Consider the following 17,286-nt stretch of genomic DNA (forward strand, 5'->3'; position numbering starts at 1 on the left):
GAAAAGGAAAGAAACCTACTCACGGCCTTAAAAGTCAACGGGACCTGGGATTCCCAGCCGGTCACCCACACTGGTACTTGCCAGGCCTCAAGCTGGCTGGCGGCCGCGATCTGACGAGAGCAGGTACATTCAGCTTAGAATGCCCGTTGACAGCTCCTCCTCCTTTCCTATGGGCTTTCTGCAGTGCGAACGCACCTCCGAAAAGGAAAGCAACCTACTCACGGCCTTAAAAGTCAACGGGACCTGGGATTCCCAGCCGGTCACCCATACTGGTACTTGCCAGGCCTCAAGCTGGCTGGCGGCCGCGATCTGACGAGAGCAGGCACATTCAGCTTAGAATGCCCGTTGACAGCTCCTCCTCCTTTCCTATGGGCTTTCTGCAGTGCAAACGCACCTCCGAAAAGGAAAGAAACCTACTCACGGCCTTAAAAGTCAACGGGACCTGGGATTCCCAGCCGGTCACCCATACTGGTACTTGCCAGGCCTCAAGCTGGCTGGCGGCCGCGATCTGACGAGAGCAGGCACATTCAGCTTAGAATGCCCGTTGACAGCTCCTCCTCCTTTCCTATGGGCTTTCTGCAGTGCGAACGCACCTCCGAAACGGAAAGAAACCTACTCACGGCCTTAAAAGTCAACGGGACCTGGGATTCCCAGCCGGTCACCCATACTGGTACTTGCCAGGCCTCAAGCTGGCTGGCGGCCACGATCTGACGAGAGCAGGCACATTCAGCTTAGAATGCCCGTTGACAGCTCCTCCTCCTTTCCTATGGGCTTTCTGCAGTGCGAACGCACCTCCGAAAAGGAAAGAAACCTACTCACGGCCTTAAAAGTCAACGGGACCTGGGATTCCCAGCCGGTCACCCATACTGGTACTTGCCAGGCCTCAAGCTGGCCGGCGGCCGCGATCTGACGAGAGCAGGCACATTCAGCTTAGAATGCCCGTTGACAGCTCCTCCTCCTTTCCTATGGGCTTTCTGCAGTGCGAACGCACTTCCGAAAAGGAAAGAAACCTACTCACGGCCTTAAAAGTCAACGGGACCTGGGATTCCCAGCCGGTCACCCATACTGGTACTTGCCAGGCCTCAAGCTGGCTGGCGGCCGCGATCTGACGAGAGCAGGCACATTCAGCTTAGAATGCCCGTTGACAGCTCCTCCTCCTTTCCTATGGGCTTTCTGCAGTGCGAACGCACCTCCGAAAAGGAAAGCAACCTACTCACGGCCATAAAAGTCAACGGGACCTGGGATTCCCAGCCGGTCACCCATACTGGTACTTGCCAGGCCTCAAGCTGGCTGGCGGCCGCGATCTGACGAGAGCAGGCACATTCAGCTTAGAATGCCCGTTGACAGCTCCTCCTCCTTTCCTATGGGCTTTCTGCAGTGCGAACGCACCTCCGAAAAGGAAAGAAACCTACTCACGGCCTTAAAAGTCAACGGGACCTGGGATTCCCAGCCGGTCACCCATACTGGTACTTGCCAGGCCTCAAGCTGGCTGGCGGCCGCGATCTGACGAGAGCAGGCACATTCAGCTTAGAATGCCCGTTGACAGCTCCTCCTCCTTTCCTATGGGCTTTCTGCAGTGCGAACGCACCTCCGAAAAGGAAAGCAACCTACTCACGGCCTTAAAAGTCAACGGGACCTGGGATTCCCAGCCGGTCACCCATACTGGTACTTGCCAGGCCTCAAGCTGGCTGGCGGCCGCGATCTGACGAGAGCAGGCACATTCAGCTTAGAATGCCCGTTGACAGCTCCTCCTCCTTTCCTATGGGCTTTCTGCAGTGCGAACGCACCTCCGAAAAGGAAAGAAACCTACTCACGGCCTTAAAAGTCAACGGGACCTGGGATTCCCAGCCGGTCACCCATACTGGTACTTGCCAGGCCTCAAGCTGGCTGGCGGCCGCGATCTGACGAGAGCAGGCACATTCAGCTTAGAATGCCCGTTGATAGCTCCTCCTCCTTTCCTATGGGCTTTCTGCAGTGCGAACGCACTTCCGAAAAGGAAAGAAACCTACTCACGGCCTTAAAAGTCAACGGGACCTGGGATTCCCAGCCGGTCACCCATACTGGTACTTGCCAGGCCTCAAGCTGGCTGGCGGCCGCGATCTGACAAGAGCAGGCACATTCAGCTTAGATTGCCCGTTGACAGCTCCTCCTCCTTTCCTATGGGCTTTCTGCAGTGCGAACGCACCTCCGAAAAGGAAAGAAACCTACTCACGGCCTTAAAAGTCAACTGGACCTGGGATTCCCAGCCGGTCACCCATACTGGTACTTGCTAGGCCTCAAGCTGGCTGGCGGCCGCGATCTGACGAGAGCAGGCACATTCAGCTTAGAATGCCCGTTGACAGCTCCTCCTCCTTTCCTATGGGCTTTCTGCAGTGCGAACGCACTTCCGAAAAGGAAAGCAACCTACTCACGGCCTTAAAAGTCAACGGGACCTGGGATTCCCAGCCGGTCACCCATACTGGTACTTGCCAGGCCTCAAGCTGGCTGGCGGCCGCGATCTGACGAGAGCAGGCACATTCAGCTTAGAATGCCCGTTGACAGCTCCTCCTCCTTTCCTATGGGCTTTCTGCAGTGCGAACGCACCTCCGAAAAGGAAAGCAACCTACTCACGGCCTTAAAAGTCAACGGGACCTGGGATTCCCAGCCGGTCACCCATACTGGTACTTGCCAGGCCTCAAGCTGGCTGGCGGCCGCGATCTGACGAGAGCAGGCACAATCAGCTTAGAATGCCCGTTGACAGCTCCTCCTCCTTTCCTATGGGCTTTCTGCAGTGCGAACGCACCTCCGAAAAGGAAAGAAACCTACTCACGGCCTTAAAAGTCAACGGGACCTGGGATTCCCAGCCGGTCACCCATACTGGTACTTGCCAGGCCTCAAGCTGGCTGGCGGCCGCGATCTGACGAGAGCAGGCACATTCAGCTTAGAATGCCCGTTGACAGCTCCTCCTCCTTTCCTATGGGCTTTCTGCAGTGCGAACGCACCTCCGAAACGGAAAGAAACCTACTCACGGCCTTAAAAGTCAACGGGACCTGGGATTCCCAGCCGGTCACCCATACTGGTACTTGCCAGGCCTCAAGCTGGCTGGCGGCCGCGATCTGACGAGAGCAGGCACATTCAGCTTAGAATGCCCGTTGACAGCTCCTCCTCCTTTCCTATGGGCTTTCTGCAGTGCGAACGCACCTCCGAAAAGGAAAGAAACCTACTCACGGCCTTAAAAGTCAACGGGACCTGGGATTCCCAGCCGGTCACCCATACTGGTACTTGCCAGGCCTCAAGCTGGCTGGCGGCCGCGATCTGACGAGAGCAGGCACATTCAGCTTAGAATGCCCGTTGACAGCTCCTCCTCCTTTCCTATGGGCTTTCTGCAGTGCGAACGCACTTCCGAAAAGGAAAGAAACCTACTCACGGCCTTAAAAGTCAACGGGACCTGGGATTCCCAGCCGGTCACCCATACTGGTACTTGCCAGGCCTCAAGCTGGCTGGCGGCCGCGATCTGACGAGAGCAGGCACATTCAGCTTAGAATGCCCGTTGACAGCTCCTCCTCCTTTCCTATGGGCTTTCTGCAGTGCGAACGCACCTCCGAAAAGGAAAGAAACCTACTCACGGCCTTAAAAGTCAACGGGACCTGGGATTCCCAGCCGGTCACCCATACTGGTACTTGCCAGGCCTCAAGCTGGCTGGCGGCCGCAATCTGACGAGAGCAGGCACATTCAGCTTAGAATGCCCGTTGACAGCTCCTCCTCCTTTCCTATGGGCTTTCTGCAGTGCGAACGCACCTCCGAAACGGAAAGAAACCTACTCACGGCCTTAAAAGTCAATGGGACCTGGGATTCCCAGCCGGTCACCCATACTGGTACTTGCCAGGCCTCAAGCTGGCTGGCGGCCGCGATCTGACGAGAGCAGGCACATTCAGCTTAGAATGCCCGTTGACAGCTCCTCCTCCTTTCCTATGGGCTTTCTGCAGTGCGAACGCACTTCCGAAAAGGAAAGAAACCTACTCACGGCCTTAAAAGTCAACGGGACCTGGGATTCCCAGCCGGTCACCCATACTGGTACTTGCCAGGCCTCAAGCTGGCTGGCGGCCGCGATCTGACGAGAGCAGGCACATTCAGCTTAGAATGCCCGTTGACAGCTCCTCCTCCTTTCCTATGGGCTTTCTGCAGTGCGAACGCACCTCCGAAAAGGAAAGCAACCTACTCACGGCCATAAAAGTCAAAGGGACCTGGGATTCCCAGCCGGTCACCCATACTGGTACTTGCCAGGCCTCAAGCTGGCTGGCGGCCGCGATCTGACGAGAGCAGGCACATTCAGCTTAGAATGCCCGTTGACAGCTCCTCCTCCTTTCCTATGGGCTTTCTGCAGTGCGAACGCACCTCCGAAAAGGAAAGAAACCTACTCACGGCCTTAAAAGTCAACGGGACCTGGGATTCCCAGCCGGTCACCCATACTGGTACTTGCCAGGCCTCAAGCTGGCTGGCGGCCGCGATCTGACAAGAGCAGGCACATTCAGCTTAGAATGCCCGTTGACAGCTCCTCCTCCTTTCCTATGGGCTTTCTGCAGTGCGAACGCACCTCCGAAAAGGAAAGAAACCTACTCACGGCCTTAAAAGTCAACGGGACCTGGGATTCCCAGCCGGTCACCCATACTGGTACTTGCCAGGCCTCAAGCTGGCTGGCGGCCGCGATCTGACGAGAGCAGGCACATTCAGCTTAGAATGCCCGTTGACAGCTCCTCCTCCTTTCCTATGGGCTTTCTGCAGTGCGAACGCACCTCCGAAAAGGAAAGAAACCTACTCACGGCCTTAAAAGTCAACGGGACCTGGGATTCCCAGCCGGTCACCCATACTGGTACTTGCCAGGCCTCAAGCTGGCTGGCGGCCGCGATCTGACGAGAGCAGGCACATTCAGCTTAGAATGCCCGTTGACAGCTCCTCCTCCTTTCCTATGGGCTTTCTGCAGTGCGAACGCACCTCCGAAAAGGAAAGCAACCTACTCACGGCCTTAAAAGTCAACGGGACCTGGGATTCCCAGCCGGTCACCCATACTGGTACTTGCCAGGCCTCAAGCTGGCTGGCGGCCGCGATCTGACGAGAGCAGGCACATTCAGCTTAGAATGCCCGTTGACAGCTCCTCCTCCTTTCCTATGGGCTTTCTGCAGTGCGAACGCACCTCCGAAACGGAAAGAAACCTACTCACGGCCTTAAAAGTCAACGGGACCTGGGATTCCCAGCCGGTCACCCATACTGGTACTTGCCAGGCCTCAAGCTGGCTGGCGGCCGCGATCTGACGAGAGCAGGCACATTCAGCTTAGAATGCCCGTTGACAGCTCCTCCTCCTTTCCTATGGGCTTTCTGCAGTGCGAACGCACCTCCGAAAAGGAAAGAAACCTACTCACGGCCTTAAAAGTCAACGGGACCTGGGATTCCCAGCCGGTCACCCATACTGGTACTTGCCAGGCCTCAAGCTGGCTGGCGGCCGCGATCTGACGGGAGCAGGCACATTCAGCTTAGAATGCCCGTTGATAGCTCCTCCTCCTTTCCTATGGGCTTTCTGCAGTGCGAACGCACTTCCGAAAAGGAAAGAAACCTACTCACGGCCTTAAAAGTCAACGGGACCTGGGATTCCCAGCCGGTCACCCATACTGGTACTTGCCAGGCCTCAAGCTGGCTGGCGGCCGCGATCTGACAAGAGCAGGCACATTCAGCTTAGATTGCCCGTTAACAGCTCCTCCTCCTTTCCTATGGGCTTTCTGCAGTGCGAACGCACCTCCGAAAAGGAAAGAAACCTACTCACGGCCTTAAAAGTCAACTGGACCTGGGATTCCCAGCCGGTCACCCATACTGGTACTTGCCAGGCCTCAAGCTGGCTGGCGGCCGCGATCTGACGAGAGCAGGCACATTCAGCTTAGAATGCCCGTTGACAGCTCCTCCTCCTTTCCTATGGGCTTTCTGCAGTGCGAACGCACTTCCGAAAAGGAAAGCAACCTACTCACGGCCTTAAAAGTCAACGGGACCTGGGATTCCCAGCCGGTCACCCATACTGGTACTTGCCAGGCCTCAAGCTGGCTGGCGGCCGCGATCTGACGAGAGCAGGCACATTCAGCTTAGAATGCCCGTTGACAGCTCCTCCTCCTTTCCTATGGGCTTTCTGCAGTGCGAACGCACCTCCGAAAAGGAAAGCAACCTACTCACGGCCTTAAAAGTCAACTGGACCTGGGATTCCCAGCCGGTCACCCATACTGGTACTTGCCAGGCCTCAAGCTGGCTGGCGGCCGCGATCTGACGAGAGCAGGCACATTCAGCTTAGAATGCCCGTTGACAGCTCCTCCTCCTTTCCTATGGGCTTTCTGCAGTGCGAACGCACCTCCGAAAAGGAAAGAAACCTACTCACGGCCTTAAAAGTCAACGGGACCTGGGATTCCCAGCCGGTCACCCATACTGGTACTTGCCAGGCCTCAAGCTGGCTGGCGGCCGCGATCTGACGAGAGCAGGCACATTCAGCTTAGAATGCCCGTTGACAGCTCCTCCTCCTTTCCTATGGGCTTTCTGCAGTGCGAACGCACCTCCGAAAAGGAAAGCAACCTACTCACGGCCTTAAAAGTCAACGGGACCTGGGATTCCCAGCCGGTCACCCATACTGGTACTTGCCAGGCCTCAAGCTGGCTGGCGGCCGCGATCTGACGAGAGCAGGCACATTCAGTTTAGAATGCCCGTTGACAGCTCCTCCTCCTTTCCTATGGGCTTTCTGCAGTGCGAACGCACCTCCGAAAAGGAAAGAAACCTACTCACGGCCTTAAAAGTCAACGGGACCTGGGATTCCCAGCCGGTCACCCACACTGGTACTTGCCAGGCCTCAAGCTGGCTGGCGGCCGCGATCTGACGAGAGCAGGTACATTCAGCTTAGAATGCCCGTTGACAGCTCCTCCTCCTTTCCTATGGGCTTTCTGCAGTGCGAACGCACCTCCGAAAAGGAAAGCAACCTACTCACGGCCTTAAAAGTCAACGGGACCTGGGATTCCCAGCCGGTCACCCATACTGGTACTTGCCAGGCCTCAAGCTGGCTGGCGGCCGCGATCTGACGAGAGCAGGCACATTCAGCTTAGAATGCCCGTTGACAGCTCCTCCTCCTTTCCTATGGGCTTTCTGCAGTGCGAACGCACCTCCGAAAAGGAAAGAAACCTACTCACGGCCTTAAAAGTCAACGGGACCTGGGATTCCCAGCCGGTCACCCATACTGGTACTTGCCAGGCCTCAAGCTGGCTGGCGGCCGCGATCTGACGAGAGCAGGCACATTCAGCTTAGAATGCCCGTTGACAGCTCCTCCTCCTTTCCTATGGGCTTTCTGCAGTGCGAACGCACCTCCGAAACGGAAAGAAACCTACTCACGGCCTTAAAAGTCAACGGGACCTGGGATTCCCAGCCGGTCACCCATACTGGTACTTGCCAGGCCTCAAGCTGGCTGGCGGCCACGATCTGACGAGAGCAGGCACATTCAGCTTAGAATGCCCGTTGACAGCTCCTCCTCCTTTCCTATGGGCTTTCTGCAGTGCGAACGCACCTCCGAAAAGGAAAGAAACCTACTCACGGCCTTAAAAGTCAACGGGACCTGGGATTCCCAGCCGGTCACCCATACTGGTACTTGCCAGGCCTCAAGCTGGCTGGCGGCCGCGATCTGACAAGAGCAGGCACATTCAGCTTAGAATGCCCGTTGACAGCTCCTCCTCCTTTCCTATGGGCTTTCTGCAGTGCGAACGCACTTCCGAAAAGGAAAGAAACCTACTCACGGCCTTAAAAGTCAACGGGACCTGGGATTCCCAGCCGGTCACCCATACTGGTACTTGCCAGGCCTCAAGCTGGCTGGCGGCCGCGATCTGACGAGAGCAGGCACATTCAGCTTAGAATGCCCGTTGACAGCTCCTCCTCCTTTCCTATGGGCTTTCTGCAGTGCGAACGCACCTCCGAAAAGGAAAGCAACCTACTCACGGCCATAAAAGTCAACGGGACCTGGGATTCCCAGCCGGTCACCCATACTGGTACTTGCCAGGCCTCAAGCTGGCTGGCGGCCGCGATCTGACGAGAGCAGGCACATTCAGCTTAGAATGCCCGTTGACAGCTCCTCCTCCTTTCCTATGGGCTTTCTGCAGTGCGAACGCACCTCCGAAAAGGAAAGAAACCTACTCACGGCCTTAAAAGTCAACGGGACCTGGGATTCCCAGCCGGTCACCAATACTGGTACTTGCCAGGCCTCAAGCTGGCTGGCGGCCGCAATCTGACGAGAGCAGGCACATTCAGCTTAGAATGCCCGTTGACAGCTCCTCCTCCTTTCCTATGGGCTTTCTGCAGTGCGAACGCACCTCCGAAACGGAAAGAAACCTACTCACGGCCTTAAAAGTCAATGGGACCTGGGATTCCCAGCCGGTCACCCATACTGGTACTTGCCAGGCCTCAAGCTGGCTGGCGGCCGCGATCTGACGAGAGCAGGTACATTCAGCTTAGAATGCCCGTTGACAGCTCCTCCTCCTTTCCTATGGGCTTTCTGCAGTGCGAACGCACCTCCGAAAAGGAAAGCAACCTACTCACGGCCTTAAAAGTCAACGGGACCTGGGATTCCCAGCCGGTCACCCATACTGGTACTTGCCAGGCCTCAAGCTGGCTGGCGGCCGCGATCTGACGAGAGCAGGCACATTCAGCTTAGAATGCCCGTTGACAGCTCCTCCTCCTTTCCTATGGGCTTTCTGCAGTGCGAACGCACCTCCGAAAAGGAAAGAAACCTACTCACGGCCTTAAAAGTCAACGGGACCTGGGATTCCCAGCCGGTCACCCATACTGGTACTTGCCAGGCCTCAAGCTGGCTGGCGGCCGCGATCTGACGAGAGCAGGCACATTCAGCTTAGAATGCCCGTTGACAGCTCCTCCTCCTTTCCTATGGGCTTTCTGCAGTGCGAACGCACCTCCGAAAAGGAAAGCAACCTACTCACGGCCTTAAAAGTCAACGGGACCTGGGATTCCCAGCCGGTCACCCATACTGGTACTTGCCAGGCCTCAAGCTGGCTGGCGGCCGCGATCTGACGAGAGCAGGCACATTCAGCTTAGAATGCCCGTTGACAGCTCCTCCTCCTTTCCTATGGGCTTTCTGCAGTGCGAACGCACCTCCGAAACAGAAAGAAACCTACTCACGGCCTTAAAAGTCAACGGGACCTGGGATTCCCAGCCGGTCACCCATACTGGTACTTGCCAGGCCTCAAGCTGGCTGGCGGCCGCGATCTGACGAGAGCAGGCACATTCAGCTTAGAATGCCCGTTGACAGCTCCTCCTCCTTTCCTATGGGCTTTCTGCAGTGCGAACGCACCTCCGAAAAGGAAAGCAACCTACTCACGGCCTTAAAAGTCAACGGGACCTGGGATTCCCAGCCGGTCACCCATACTGGTACTTGCCAGGCCTCAAGCTGGCTGGCGGCCGCGATCTGACGAGAGCAGGCACATTCAGCTTAGAATGCCCGTTGATAGCTCCTCCTCCTTTCCTATGGGCTTTCTGCAGTGCGAACGCACTTCCGAAAAGGAAAGAAACCTACTCACGGCCTTAAAAGTCAACGGGACCTGGGATTCCCAGCCGGTCACCCATACTGGTACTTGCCAGGCCTCAAGCTGGCTGGCGGCCGCGATCTGACGAGAGCAGGCACATTCAGCTTAGATTGCCCGTTGACAGCTCCTCCTCCTTTCCTATGGGCTTTCTGCAGTGCGAACGCACCTCCGAAAAGGAAAGAAACCTACTCACGGCCTTAAAAGTCAACTGGACCTGGGATTCCCAGCCGGTCACCCATACTGGTACTTGCCAGGCCTCAAGCTGGCTGGCGGCCGCGATCTGACGAGAGCAGGCACATTCAGCTTAGAATGCCCGTTGACAGCTCCTCCTCCTTTCCTATGGGCTTTCTGCAGTGCGAACGCACCTCCGAAACGGAAAGAAACCTACTCACGGCCTTAAAAGTCAACGGGACCTGGGATTCCCAGCCGGTCACCCATACTGGTACTTGCCAGGCCTCAAGCTGGCTGGCGGCCACGATCTGACGAGAGCAGGCACATTCAGCTTAGAATGCCCGTTGACAGCTGCTCCTCCTTTCCTATGGGCTTTCTGCAGTGCGAACGCACCTCCGAAAAGGAAAGAAACCTACTCACGGCCTTAAAAGTCAACGGGACCTGGGATTCCCAGCCGGTCACCCATACTGGTACTTGCCAGGCCTCAAGCTGGCTGGCGGCCGCGATCTGACAAGAGCAGGCACATTCAGCTTAGAATGCCCGTTGACAGCTCCTCCTCCTTTCCTATGGGCTTTCTGCAGTGCGAACGCACTTCCGAAAAGGAAAGAAACCTACTCACGGCCTTAAAAGTCAACGGGACCTGGGATTCCCAGCCGGTCACCCATACTGGTACTTGCCAGGCCTCAAGCTGGCTGGCGGCCGCGATCTGACGAGAGCAGGCACATTCAGCTTAGAATGCCCGTTGACAGCTCCTCCTCCTTTCCTATGGGCTTTCTGCAGTGCGAACGCACCTCCGAAAAGGAAAGCAACCTACTCACGGCCATAAAAGTCAACGGGACCTGGGATTCCCAGCCGGTCACCCATACTGGTACTTGCCAGGCCTCAAGCTGGCTGGCGGCCGCGATCTGACGAGAGCAGGCACATTCAGCTTAGAATGCCCGTTGACAGCTCCTCCTCCTTTCCTATGGGCTTTCTGCAGTGCGAACGCACCTCCGAAAAGGAAAGAAACCTACTCACGGCCTTAAAAGTCAACGGGACCTGGGATTCCCAGCCGGTCACCCATACTGGTACTTGCCAGGCCTCAAGCTGGCTGGCGGCCGCAATCTGACGAGAGCAGGCACATTCAGCTTAGAATGCCCGTTGACAGCTCCTCCTCCTTTCCTATGGGCTTTCTGCAGTGCGAACGCACCTCCGAAACGGAAAGAAACCTACTCACGGCCTTAAAAGTCAATGGGACCTGGGATTCCCAGCCGGTCACCCATACTGGTACTTGCCAGGCCTCAAGCTGGCTGGCGGCCGCGATCTGACGAGAGCAGGTACATTCAGCTTAGAATGCCCGTTGACAGCTCCTCCTCCTTTCCTATGGGCTTTCTGCAGTGCGAACGCACCTCCGAAAAGGAAAGCAACCTACTCACGGCCTTAAAAGTCAACGGGACCTGGGATTCCCAGCCGGTCACCCATACTGGTACTTGCCAGGCCTCAAGCTGGCTGGCGGCCGCGATCTGACGAGAGCAGGCACATTCAGCTTAGAATGCCCGTTGACAGCTCCTCCTCCTTTCCTATGGGCTTTCTGCAGTGCGAACGCACCTCCGAAAAGGAAAGAAACCTACTCACGGCCTTAAAAGTCAACGGGACCTGGGATTCCCAGCCGGTCACCCATACTGGTACTTGCCAGGCCTCAAGCTGGCTGGCGGCCGCGATCTGACGAGAGCAGGCACATTCAGCTTAGAATGCCCGTTGACAGCTCCTCCTCCTTTCCTATGGGCTTTCTGCAGTGCGAACGCACCTCCGAAAAGGAAAGCAACCTACTCACGGCCTTAAAAGTCAACGGGACCTGTGATTCCCAGCCGGTCACCCATTCTGGTACTTGCCAGGCCTCAAGCTGGCTGGCGGCCGCGATCTGACGAGAGCAGGCACATTCAGCTTAGAATGCCCGTTGACAGCTCCTCCTCCTTTCCTATGGGCTTTCTGCAGTGCGAACGCACCTCCGAAACAGAAAGAAACCTACTCACGGCCTTAAAAGTCAACGGGACCTGGGATTCCCAGCCGGTCACCCATACTGGTACTTGCCAGGCCTCAAGCTGGCTGGCGGCCGCGATCTGACGAGAGCAGGCACATTCAGCTTAGAATGCCCGTTGACAGCTCCTCCTCCTTTCCTATGGGCTTTCTGCAGTGCGAACGCACCTCCGAAAAGGAAAGCAACCTACTCACGGCCTTAAAAGTCAACGGGACCTGGGATTCCCAGCCGGTCACCCATACTGGTACTTGCCAGGCCTCAAGCTGGCTGGCGGCCGCGATCTGACGAGAGCAGGCACATTCAGCTTAGAATGCCCGTTGATAGCTCCTCCTCCTTTCCTATGGGCTTTCTGCAGTGCGAACGCACTTCCGAAAAGGAAAGAAACCTACTCACGGCCTTAAAAGTCAACGGGACCTGGGATTCCCAGCCGGTCACCCATACTGGTACTTGCCAGGCCTCAAGCTGGCTGGCGGCCGCGATCTGACGAGAGCAGGCACATTCAGCTTAGATTGCCCGTTGACAGCTCCTCCTCCTTTCCTATGGGCTTTCTGCAGTGCGAACGCACCTCCGAAAAGGAAAGAAACCTACTCACGGCCTTAAAAGTCAACTGGACCTGGGATTCCCAGCCGGTCACCCATACTGGTACTTGCCAGGCCTCAAGCTGGCTGGCGGCCGCGATCTGACGAGAGCAGGCACATTCAGCTTAGAATGCCCGTTGACAGCTCCTCCTCCTTTCCTATGGGCTTTCTGCAGTGCGAACGCACTTCCGAAAAGGAAAGAAACCTACTCACGGCCTTAAAAGTCAACGGGACCTGGGATTCCCAGCCGGTCACCCATACTGGTACTTGCCAGGCCTCAAGCTGGCTGGCGGCCGCGATCTGACGAGAGCAGGCACATTCAGCTTAGAATGCCCGTTGACAGCTCCTCCTCCTTTCCTATGGGCTTTCTGCAGTGCGAACGCACCTCCGAAAAGGAAAGCAACCTACTCACGGCCTTAAAAGTCAACGGGACCTGGGATTCCCAGCCGGTCACCCATACTGGTACTTGCCAGGCCTCAAGCTGGCTGGCGGCCGCGATCTGACGAGAGCAGGCACATTCAGCTAAGAATGCCCGTTGACAGCTCCTCCTCCTTTCCTATGGGCTTTCTGCAGTGCGAACGCACCTCCGAAAAGGAAAGAAACCTACTCACGGCCTTAAAAGTCAACGGGACCTGGGATTCCCAGCCGGTCACCCATACTGGTACTTGCCAGGCCTCAAGCTGGCTGGCGGCCGCGATCTGACGAGAGCAGGCACATTCAGCTTAGAATGCCCGTTGACAGCTCCTCCTCCTTTCCTATGGGCTTTCTGCAGTGCGAACGCACCTCCGAAACGGAAAGAAACCTACTCACGGCCTTAAAAGTCAACGGGACCTGGGATTCCCAGCCGGTCACCCATACTGGTACTTGCCAGGCCTCAAGCTGGCTGGCGGCCGCGATCTGACGAGAGCAGGCACATTCAGCTTAGAATGCCCGTTGACAGCTCCTCCTCCTTTCCTATGGGCTTTCTGCAGTGCGAACGCACCTCCGAAAAGGAAAGCAACCTACTCACGGCCTTAAAAGTCAACTGGACCTGGGATTCCCAGCCGGTCACCCATACTGGTACTTGCCAGGCCTCAAGCTGGCTGGCGGCCGCGATCTGACGAGAGCAGGCACATTCAGCTTAGAATGCCCGTTGACAGCTCCTCCTCCTTTCCTATGGGCTTTCTGCAGTGCGAACGCACCTCCGAAAAGGAAAGAAACCTACTCACGGCCTTAAAAGTCAACGGGACCTGGGATTCCCAGCCGGTCACCCATACTGGTACTTGCCAGGCCTCAAGCTGGCTGGCGGCCGCGATCTGACGAGAGCAGGCACATTCAGCTTAGAATGCCCGTTGACAGCTCCTCCTCCTTTCCTATGGGCTTTCTGCAGTGCGAACGCACCTCCGAAAAGGAAAGCAACCTACTCACGGCCTTAAAAGTCAACGGGACCTGGGATTCCCAGCCGGTCACCCATACTGGTACTTGCCAGGCCTCAAGCTGGCTGGCGGCCGCGATCTGACGAGAGCAGGCACATTCAGTTTAGAATGCCCGTTGACAGCTCCTCCTCCTTTCCTATGGGCTTTCTGCAGTGCGAACGCACCTCCGAAAAGGAAAGAAACCTACTCACGGCCTTAAAAGTCAACGGGACCTGGGATTCCCAGCCGGTCACCCACACTGGTACTTGCCAGGCCTCAAGCTGGCTGGCGGCCGCGATCTGACGAGAGCAGGTACATTCAGCTTAGAATGCCCGTTGACAGCTCCTCCTCCTTTCCTATGGGCTTTCTGCAGTGCGAACGCACCTCCGAAAAGGAAAGCAACCTACTCACGGCCTTAAAAGTCAACGGGACCTGGGATTCCCAGCCGGTCACCCATACTGGTACTTGCCAGGCCTCAAGCTGGCTGGCGGCCGCGATCTGACGAGAGCAGGCACATTCAGCTTAGAATGCCCGTTGACAGCTCCTCCTCCTTTCCTATGGGCTTTCTGCAGTGCGAACGCACCTCCGAAAAGGAAAGAAACCTACTCACGGCCTTAAAAGTCAACGGGACCTGGGATTCCCAGCCGGTCACCCATACTGGTACTTGCCAGGCCTCAAGCTGGCTGGCGGCCGCGATCTGACGAGAGCAGGCACATTCAGCTTAGAATGCCCGTTGACAGCTCCTCCTCCTTTCCTATGGGCTTTCTGCAGTGCGAACGCACCTCCGAAACGGAAAGAAACCTACTCACGGCCTTAAAAGTCAACGGGACCTGGGATTCCCAGCCGGTCACCCATACTGGTACTTGCCAGGCCTCAAGCTGGCTGGCGGCCACGATCTGACGAGAGCAGGCACATTCAGCTTAGAATGCCCGTTGACAGCTCCTCCTCCTTTCCTATGGGCTTTCTGCAGTGCGAACGCACCTCCGAAAAGGAAAGAAACCTACTCACGGCCTTAAAAGTCAACGGGACCTGGGATTCCCAGCCGGTCACCCATACTGGTACTTGCCAGGCCTCAAGCTGGCTGGCGGCCGCGATCTGACAAGAGCAGGCACATTCAGCTTAGAATGCCCGTTGACAGCTCCTCCTCCTTTCCTATGGGCTTTCTGCAGTGCGAACGCACTTCCGAAAAGGAAAGAAACCTACTCACGGCCTTAAAAGTCAACGGGACCTGGGATTCCCAGCCGGTCACCCATACTGGTACTTGCCAGGCCTCAAGCTGGCTGGCGGCCGCGATCTGACGAGAGCAGGCACATTCAGCTTAGAATGCCCGTTGACAGCTCCTCCTCCTTTCCTATGGGCTTTCTGCAGTGCGAACGCACCTCCGAAAAGGAAAGCAACCTACTCACGGCCATAAAAGTCAACGGGACCTGGGATTCCCAGCCGGTCACCCATACTGGTACTTGCCAGGCCTCAAGCTGGCTGGCGGCCGCGATCTGACGAGAGCAGGCACATTCAGCTTAGAATGCCCGTTGACAGCTCCTCCTCCTTTCCTATGGGCTTTCTGCAGTGCGAACGCACCTCCGAAAAGGAAAGAAACCTACTCACGGCCTTAAAAGTCAACGGGACCTGGGATTCCCAGCCGGTCACCCATACTGGTACTTGCCAGGCCTCAAGCTGGCTGGCGGCCGCAATCTGACGAGAGCAGGCACATTCAGCTTAGAATGCCCGTTGACAGCTCCTCCTCCTTTCCTATGGGCTTTCTGCAGTGCGAACGCACCTCCGAAACGGAAAGAAACCTACTCACGGCCTTAAAAGTCAATGGGACCTGGGATTCCCAGCCGGTCACCCATACTGGTACTTGCCAGGCCTCAAGCTGGCTGGCGGCCGCGATCTGACGAGAGCAGGTACATTCAGCTTAGAATGCCCGTTGACAGCTCCTCCTCCTTTCCTATGGGCTTTCTGCAGTGCGAACGCACCTCCGAAAAGGAAAGCAACCTACTCACGGCCTTAAAAGTCAACGGGACCTGGGATTCCCAGCCGGTCACCCATACTGGTACTTGCCAGGCCTCAAGCTGGCTGGCGGCCGCGATCTGACGAGAGCAGGCACATTCAGCTTAGAATGCCCGTTGACAGCTCCTCCTCCTTTCCTATGGGCTTTCTGCAGTGCGAACGCACCTCCGAAAAGGAAAGAAACCTACTCACGGCCTTAAAAGTCAACGGGACCTGGGATTCCCAGCCGGTCACCCATACTGGTACTTGCCAGGCCTCAAGCTGGCTGGCGGCCGCGATCTGACGAGAGCAGGCACATTCAGCTTAGAATGCCCGTTGACAGCTCCTCCTCCTTTCCTATGGGCTTTCTGCAGTGCGAACGCACCTCCGAAAAGGAAAGCAACCTACTCACGGCCTTAAAAGTCAACGGGACCTGGGATTCCCAGCCGGTCACCCATACTGGTACTTGCCAGGCCTCAAGCTGGCTGGCGGCCGCGATCTGACGAGAGCAGGCACATTCAGCTTAGAATGCCCGTTGACAGCTCCTCCTCCTTTCCTATGGGCTTTCTGCAGTGCGAACGCACCTCCGAAACAGAAAGAAACCTACTCACGGCCTTAAAAGTCAACGGGACCTGGGATTCCCAGCCGGTCACCCATACTGGTACTTGCCAGGCCTCAAGCTGGCTGGCGGCCGCGATCTGACGAGAGCAGGCACATTCAGCTTAGAATGCCCGTTGACAGCTCCTCCTCCTTTCCTATGGGCTTTCTGCAGTGCGAACGCACCTCCGAAAAGGAAAGCAACCTACTCACGGCCTTAAAAGTCAACGGGACCTGGGATTCCCAGCCGGTCACCCATACTGGTACTTGCCAGGCCTCAAGCTGGCTGGCGGCCGCGATCTGACGAGAGCAGGCACATTCAGCTTAGAATGCCCGTTGATAGCTCCTCCTCCTTTCCTATGGGCTTTCTGCAGTGCGAACGCACTTCCGAAAAGGAAAGAAACCTACTCACGGCCTTAAAAGTCAACGGGACCTGGGATTCCCAGCCGGTCACCCATACTGGTACTTGCCAGGCCTCAAGCTGGCTGGCGGCCGCGATCTGACGAGAGCAGGCACATTCAGCTTAGATTGCCCGTTGACAGCTCCTCCTCCTTTCCTATGGGCTTTCTGCAGTGCGAACGCACCTCCGAAAAGGAAAGAAACCTACTCACGGCCTTAAAAGTCAACTGGACCTGGGATTCCCAGCCGGTCACCCATACTGGTACTTGCCAGGCCTCAAGCTGGCTGGCGGCCGCGATCTGACGAGAGCAGGCACATTCAGCTTAGAATGCCCGTTGACAGCTCCTCCTCCTTTCCTATGGGCTTTCTGCAGTGCGAACGCACCTCCGAAACGGAAAGAAACCTACTCACGGCCTTAAAAGTCAACGGGACCTGGGATTCCCAGCCGGTCACCCATACTGGTACTTGCCAGGCCTCAAGCTGGCTGGCGGCCACGATCTGACGAGAGCAGGCACATTCAGCTTAGAATGCCCGTTGACAGCTCCTCCTCCTTTCCTATG

At 56.7% G+C, this 17,286-nt stretch overlaps 84 pseudogenes; all 84 read right to left on the reverse strand.

The window, feature by feature from the left end:
- Window positions 1-32: 32 nt before the first annotated feature.
- On the reverse strand, window positions 33-151 carry LOC136600871 (5S ribosomal RNA; annotated as a pseudogene).
- Window positions 152-231: 80 nt separating this feature from the next.
- LOC136600696 (5S ribosomal RNA) lies at window positions 232-350 on the reverse strand (annotated as a pseudogene).
- An 80-nt stretch (window positions 351-430) lies between these two features.
- Window positions 431-549, reverse strand: LOC136600697 (5S ribosomal RNA; annotated as a pseudogene).
- An 80-nt stretch (window positions 550-629) lies between these two features.
- On the reverse strand, window positions 630-748 carry LOC136600176 (5S ribosomal RNA; annotated as a pseudogene).
- An 80-nt stretch (window positions 749-828) lies between these two features.
- LOC136600395 (5S ribosomal RNA) lies at window positions 829-947 on the reverse strand (annotated as a pseudogene).
- Window positions 948-1,027: 80 nt separating this feature from the next.
- Window positions 1,028-1,146, reverse strand: LOC136600698 (5S ribosomal RNA; annotated as a pseudogene).
- Window positions 1,147-1,226: 80 nt separating this feature from the next.
- LOC136600699 (5S ribosomal RNA) lies at window positions 1,227-1,345 on the reverse strand (annotated as a pseudogene).
- An 80-nt stretch (window positions 1,346-1,425) lies between these two features.
- Window positions 1,426-1,544, reverse strand: LOC136600701 (5S ribosomal RNA; annotated as a pseudogene).
- Window positions 1,545-1,624: 80 nt separating this feature from the next.
- Window positions 1,625-1,743, reverse strand: LOC136600702 (5S ribosomal RNA; annotated as a pseudogene).
- Window positions 1,744-1,823: 80 nt separating this feature from the next.
- On the reverse strand, window positions 1,824-1,942 carry LOC136600078 (5S ribosomal RNA; annotated as a pseudogene).
- Window positions 1,943-2,022: 80 nt separating this feature from the next.
- On the reverse strand, window positions 2,023-2,141 carry LOC136600477 (5S ribosomal RNA; annotated as a pseudogene).
- Window positions 2,142-2,420: 279 nt separating this feature from the next.
- Window positions 2,421-2,539, reverse strand: LOC136600704 (5S ribosomal RNA; annotated as a pseudogene).
- Window positions 2,540-2,619: 80 nt separating this feature from the next.
- Window positions 2,620-2,738, reverse strand: LOC136599972 (5S ribosomal RNA; annotated as a pseudogene).
- An 80-nt stretch (window positions 2,739-2,818) lies between these two features.
- Window positions 2,819-2,937, reverse strand: LOC136600705 (5S ribosomal RNA; annotated as a pseudogene).
- An 80-nt stretch (window positions 2,938-3,017) lies between these two features.
- LOC136600706 (5S ribosomal RNA) lies at window positions 3,018-3,136 on the reverse strand (annotated as a pseudogene).
- An 80-nt stretch (window positions 3,137-3,216) lies between these two features.
- LOC136600707 (5S ribosomal RNA) lies at window positions 3,217-3,335 on the reverse strand (annotated as a pseudogene).
- Window positions 3,336-3,415: 80 nt separating this feature from the next.
- LOC136600708 (5S ribosomal RNA) lies at window positions 3,416-3,534 on the reverse strand (annotated as a pseudogene).
- An 80-nt stretch (window positions 3,535-3,614) lies between these two features.
- On the reverse strand, window positions 3,615-3,733 carry LOC136600205 (5S ribosomal RNA; annotated as a pseudogene).
- Window positions 3,734-3,813: 80 nt separating this feature from the next.
- On the reverse strand, window positions 3,814-3,932 carry LOC136600246 (5S ribosomal RNA; annotated as a pseudogene).
- Window positions 3,933-4,012: 80 nt separating this feature from the next.
- Window positions 4,013-4,131, reverse strand: LOC136600709 (5S ribosomal RNA; annotated as a pseudogene).
- Window positions 4,132-4,211: 80 nt separating this feature from the next.
- LOC136600420 (5S ribosomal RNA) lies at window positions 4,212-4,330 on the reverse strand (annotated as a pseudogene).
- An 80-nt stretch (window positions 4,331-4,410) lies between these two features.
- LOC136600287 (5S ribosomal RNA) lies at window positions 4,411-4,529 on the reverse strand (annotated as a pseudogene).
- Window positions 4,530-4,609: 80 nt separating this feature from the next.
- Window positions 4,610-4,728, reverse strand: LOC136600710 (5S ribosomal RNA; annotated as a pseudogene).
- Window positions 4,729-4,808: 80 nt separating this feature from the next.
- Window positions 4,809-4,927, reverse strand: LOC136600711 (5S ribosomal RNA; annotated as a pseudogene).
- An 80-nt stretch (window positions 4,928-5,007) lies between these two features.
- On the reverse strand, window positions 5,008-5,126 carry LOC136600713 (5S ribosomal RNA; annotated as a pseudogene).
- An 80-nt stretch (window positions 5,127-5,206) lies between these two features.
- On the reverse strand, window positions 5,207-5,325 carry LOC136600715 (5S ribosomal RNA; annotated as a pseudogene).
- Window positions 5,326-5,405: 80 nt separating this feature from the next.
- Window positions 5,406-5,524, reverse strand: LOC136599940 (5S ribosomal RNA; annotated as a pseudogene).
- Window positions 5,525-5,803: 279 nt separating this feature from the next.
- Window positions 5,804-5,922, reverse strand: LOC136600379 (5S ribosomal RNA; annotated as a pseudogene).
- An 80-nt stretch (window positions 5,923-6,002) lies between these two features.
- Window positions 6,003-6,121, reverse strand: LOC136600716 (5S ribosomal RNA; annotated as a pseudogene).
- An 80-nt stretch (window positions 6,122-6,201) lies between these two features.
- LOC136600380 (5S ribosomal RNA) lies at window positions 6,202-6,320 on the reverse strand (annotated as a pseudogene).
- An 80-nt stretch (window positions 6,321-6,400) lies between these two features.
- On the reverse strand, window positions 6,401-6,519 carry LOC136600717 (5S ribosomal RNA; annotated as a pseudogene).
- Window positions 6,520-6,599: 80 nt separating this feature from the next.
- On the reverse strand, window positions 6,600-6,718 carry LOC136600158 (5S ribosomal RNA; annotated as a pseudogene).
- An 80-nt stretch (window positions 6,719-6,798) lies between these two features.
- LOC136600883 (5S ribosomal RNA) lies at window positions 6,799-6,917 on the reverse strand (annotated as a pseudogene).
- An 80-nt stretch (window positions 6,918-6,997) lies between these two features.
- LOC136600718 (5S ribosomal RNA) lies at window positions 6,998-7,116 on the reverse strand (annotated as a pseudogene).
- Window positions 7,117-7,196: 80 nt separating this feature from the next.
- LOC136600719 (5S ribosomal RNA) lies at window positions 7,197-7,315 on the reverse strand (annotated as a pseudogene).
- An 80-nt stretch (window positions 7,316-7,395) lies between these two features.
- On the reverse strand, window positions 7,396-7,514 carry LOC136600177 (5S ribosomal RNA; annotated as a pseudogene).
- Window positions 7,515-7,594: 80 nt separating this feature from the next.
- LOC136600289 (5S ribosomal RNA) lies at window positions 7,595-7,713 on the reverse strand (annotated as a pseudogene).
- Window positions 7,714-7,793: 80 nt separating this feature from the next.
- On the reverse strand, window positions 7,794-7,912 carry LOC136600720 (5S ribosomal RNA; annotated as a pseudogene).
- Window positions 7,913-7,992: 80 nt separating this feature from the next.
- LOC136599909 (5S ribosomal RNA) lies at window positions 7,993-8,111 on the reverse strand (annotated as a pseudogene).
- Window positions 8,112-8,390: 279 nt separating this feature from the next.
- Window positions 8,391-8,509, reverse strand: LOC136600015 (5S ribosomal RNA; annotated as a pseudogene).
- Window positions 8,510-8,589: 80 nt separating this feature from the next.
- Window positions 8,590-8,708, reverse strand: LOC136600721 (5S ribosomal RNA; annotated as a pseudogene).
- Window positions 8,709-8,788: 80 nt separating this feature from the next.
- LOC136600722 (5S ribosomal RNA) lies at window positions 8,789-8,907 on the reverse strand (annotated as a pseudogene).
- Window positions 8,908-8,987: 80 nt separating this feature from the next.
- Window positions 8,988-9,106, reverse strand: LOC136600723 (5S ribosomal RNA; annotated as a pseudogene).
- Window positions 9,107-9,186: 80 nt separating this feature from the next.
- LOC136600726 (5S ribosomal RNA) lies at window positions 9,187-9,305 on the reverse strand (annotated as a pseudogene).
- An 80-nt stretch (window positions 9,306-9,385) lies between these two features.
- On the reverse strand, window positions 9,386-9,504 carry LOC136600079 (5S ribosomal RNA; annotated as a pseudogene).
- Window positions 9,505-9,584: 80 nt separating this feature from the next.
- On the reverse strand, window positions 9,585-9,703 carry LOC136600061 (5S ribosomal RNA; annotated as a pseudogene).
- An 80-nt stretch (window positions 9,704-9,783) lies between these two features.
- On the reverse strand, window positions 9,784-9,902 carry LOC136600381 (5S ribosomal RNA; annotated as a pseudogene).
- An 80-nt stretch (window positions 9,903-9,982) lies between these two features.
- On the reverse strand, window positions 9,983-10,101 carry LOC136600179 (5S ribosomal RNA; annotated as a pseudogene).
- Window positions 10,102-10,181: 80 nt separating this feature from the next.
- On the reverse strand, window positions 10,182-10,300 carry LOC136600290 (5S ribosomal RNA; annotated as a pseudogene).
- An 80-nt stretch (window positions 10,301-10,380) lies between these two features.
- LOC136600727 (5S ribosomal RNA) lies at window positions 10,381-10,499 on the reverse strand (annotated as a pseudogene).
- An 80-nt stretch (window positions 10,500-10,579) lies between these two features.
- Window positions 10,580-10,698, reverse strand: LOC136600728 (5S ribosomal RNA; annotated as a pseudogene).
- Window positions 10,699-10,778: 80 nt separating this feature from the next.
- On the reverse strand, window positions 10,779-10,897 carry LOC136600207 (5S ribosomal RNA; annotated as a pseudogene).
- Window positions 10,898-10,977: 80 nt separating this feature from the next.
- LOC136600016 (5S ribosomal RNA) lies at window positions 10,978-11,096 on the reverse strand (annotated as a pseudogene).
- Window positions 11,097-11,176: 80 nt separating this feature from the next.
- LOC136600729 (5S ribosomal RNA) lies at window positions 11,177-11,295 on the reverse strand (annotated as a pseudogene).
- An 80-nt stretch (window positions 11,296-11,375) lies between these two features.
- Window positions 11,376-11,494, reverse strand: LOC136600730 (5S ribosomal RNA; annotated as a pseudogene).
- An 80-nt stretch (window positions 11,495-11,574) lies between these two features.
- LOC136599992 (5S ribosomal RNA) lies at window positions 11,575-11,693 on the reverse strand (annotated as a pseudogene).
- Window positions 11,694-11,773: 80 nt separating this feature from the next.
- On the reverse strand, window positions 11,774-11,892 carry LOC136600731 (5S ribosomal RNA; annotated as a pseudogene).
- An 80-nt stretch (window positions 11,893-11,972) lies between these two features.
- LOC136600080 (5S ribosomal RNA) lies at window positions 11,973-12,091 on the reverse strand (annotated as a pseudogene).
- An 80-nt stretch (window positions 12,092-12,171) lies between these two features.
- Window positions 12,172-12,290, reverse strand: LOC136600064 (5S ribosomal RNA; annotated as a pseudogene).
- Window positions 12,291-12,370: 80 nt separating this feature from the next.
- LOC136600382 (5S ribosomal RNA) lies at window positions 12,371-12,489 on the reverse strand (annotated as a pseudogene).
- Window positions 12,490-12,569: 80 nt separating this feature from the next.
- LOC136600732 (5S ribosomal RNA) lies at window positions 12,570-12,688 on the reverse strand (annotated as a pseudogene).
- Window positions 12,689-12,768: 80 nt separating this feature from the next.
- LOC136599937 (5S ribosomal RNA) lies at window positions 12,769-12,887 on the reverse strand (annotated as a pseudogene).
- An 80-nt stretch (window positions 12,888-12,967) lies between these two features.
- LOC136600733 (5S ribosomal RNA) lies at window positions 12,968-13,086 on the reverse strand (annotated as a pseudogene).
- Window positions 13,087-13,166: 80 nt separating this feature from the next.
- On the reverse strand, window positions 13,167-13,285 carry LOC136600734 (5S ribosomal RNA; annotated as a pseudogene).
- An 80-nt stretch (window positions 13,286-13,365) lies between these two features.
- LOC136600384 (5S ribosomal RNA) lies at window positions 13,366-13,484 on the reverse strand (annotated as a pseudogene).
- An 80-nt stretch (window positions 13,485-13,564) lies between these two features.
- Window positions 13,565-13,683, reverse strand: LOC136600735 (5S ribosomal RNA; annotated as a pseudogene).
- Window positions 13,684-13,763: 80 nt separating this feature from the next.
- On the reverse strand, window positions 13,764-13,882 carry LOC136600159 (5S ribosomal RNA; annotated as a pseudogene).
- Window positions 13,883-13,962: 80 nt separating this feature from the next.
- Window positions 13,963-14,081, reverse strand: LOC136600895 (5S ribosomal RNA; annotated as a pseudogene).
- An 80-nt stretch (window positions 14,082-14,161) lies between these two features.
- Window positions 14,162-14,280, reverse strand: LOC136600738 (5S ribosomal RNA; annotated as a pseudogene).
- An 80-nt stretch (window positions 14,281-14,360) lies between these two features.
- Window positions 14,361-14,479, reverse strand: LOC136600739 (5S ribosomal RNA; annotated as a pseudogene).
- An 80-nt stretch (window positions 14,480-14,559) lies between these two features.
- Window positions 14,560-14,678, reverse strand: LOC136600180 (5S ribosomal RNA; annotated as a pseudogene).
- Window positions 14,679-14,758: 80 nt separating this feature from the next.
- On the reverse strand, window positions 14,759-14,877 carry LOC136600291 (5S ribosomal RNA; annotated as a pseudogene).
- An 80-nt stretch (window positions 14,878-14,957) lies between these two features.
- On the reverse strand, window positions 14,958-15,076 carry LOC136600740 (5S ribosomal RNA; annotated as a pseudogene).
- Window positions 15,077-15,156: 80 nt separating this feature from the next.
- Window positions 15,157-15,275, reverse strand: LOC136600741 (5S ribosomal RNA; annotated as a pseudogene).
- Window positions 15,276-15,355: 80 nt separating this feature from the next.
- Window positions 15,356-15,474, reverse strand: LOC136600208 (5S ribosomal RNA; annotated as a pseudogene).
- An 80-nt stretch (window positions 15,475-15,554) lies between these two features.
- Window positions 15,555-15,673, reverse strand: LOC136600017 (5S ribosomal RNA; annotated as a pseudogene).
- An 80-nt stretch (window positions 15,674-15,753) lies between these two features.
- Window positions 15,754-15,872, reverse strand: LOC136600742 (5S ribosomal RNA; annotated as a pseudogene).
- Window positions 15,873-15,952: 80 nt separating this feature from the next.
- Window positions 15,953-16,071, reverse strand: LOC136600743 (5S ribosomal RNA; annotated as a pseudogene).
- An 80-nt stretch (window positions 16,072-16,151) lies between these two features.
- On the reverse strand, window positions 16,152-16,270 carry LOC136600744 (5S ribosomal RNA; annotated as a pseudogene).
- Window positions 16,271-16,350: 80 nt separating this feature from the next.
- LOC136600745 (5S ribosomal RNA) lies at window positions 16,351-16,469 on the reverse strand (annotated as a pseudogene).
- Window positions 16,470-16,549: 80 nt separating this feature from the next.
- LOC136600082 (5S ribosomal RNA) lies at window positions 16,550-16,668 on the reverse strand (annotated as a pseudogene).
- An 80-nt stretch (window positions 16,669-16,748) lies between these two features.
- LOC136600065 (5S ribosomal RNA) lies at window positions 16,749-16,867 on the reverse strand (annotated as a pseudogene).
- An 80-nt stretch (window positions 16,868-16,947) lies between these two features.
- LOC136600385 (5S ribosomal RNA) lies at window positions 16,948-17,066 on the reverse strand (annotated as a pseudogene).
- An 80-nt stretch (window positions 17,067-17,146) lies between these two features.
- LOC136600181 (5S ribosomal RNA) lies at window positions 17,147-17,265 on the reverse strand (annotated as a pseudogene).
- Window positions 17,266-17,286: the final 21 nt, after the last annotated feature.

The sequence above is a fragment of the Eleutherodactylus coqui genome, unplaced genomic scaffold (genome assembly GCF_035609145.1).
Source record: "Eleutherodactylus coqui strain aEleCoq1 unplaced genomic scaffold, aEleCoq1.hap1 HAP1_SCAFFOLD_195, whole genome shotgun sequence".
Lineage (NCBI taxonomy): Eukaryota > Metazoa > Chordata > Amphibia > Anura > Eleutherodactylidae > Eleutherodactylus > Eleutherodactylus coqui.